Source organism: Microtus ochrogaster, linkage group LG2 (genome assembly GCF_000317375.1).
Source record: "Microtus ochrogaster isolate Prairie Vole_2 linkage group LG2, MicOch1.0, whole genome shotgun sequence".
In the NCBI taxonomy this organism is placed as follows: Eukaryota; Metazoa; Chordata; class Mammalia; order Rodentia; family Cricetidae; genus Microtus; species Microtus ochrogaster.
Genome location: NC_022028.1, coordinates 19,862,788 through 19,863,273, shown reverse-complemented (window position 1 = coordinate 19,863,273; position 486 = coordinate 19,862,788). Strand labels below are relative to the sequence as shown.

Sequence of the window (486 nt, the reverse complement as noted above, 5' to 3'; positions counted from 1 at the left end):
CAAACAAACAAACAAACAAACAAACAAAAAGTGGTTTCACAGCCAATGATGGTATTTCCTTTAGGTAAGTTTATGTTATTGTAAATTCAGCCATATATTTTTTTAATTCAAATAAATTTCTATACTGATAATATTTATAAATTTTCCTTTGGTCCAAACTTCTCCCAAAGTTTTCAAGGAAACTTTTCTCAGAACGGGAAAAGAGGAATGACTGTACAAACAAAATTAATCCCTGTCCAGTGAACACGAGAGGTCCATTGTTCTGGAATACATTGGTCTCATTGTATCTGTATGCAGTTCTCTGCACATGGTAAAGAATTATGAATTGCAGAAACCTGAACAGGTACATTTTGGTTACAGAGGTAACAGTAATCATAGTCAAAAGTGCTAGGGCCTGAGAAGAACACTTACCGAGCATGTGTGAAGCCTTGATTCTCTCGCCAGCAAAATCACACACACACACACACACACACACACACACACACC

General features: G+C 36.4%; 1 protein-coding gene across 1 annotated transcript in view; it reads right to left on the bottom strand.

Annotated features, from left to right (window-relative positions):
- Positions 1 to 486, bottom strand: part of Ptpn18 (protein tyrosine phosphatase, non-receptor type 18) — a 22,203-nt gene that overhangs the window by 6,519 nt on the left and 15,198 nt on the right. The window lies entirely within an intron of this gene.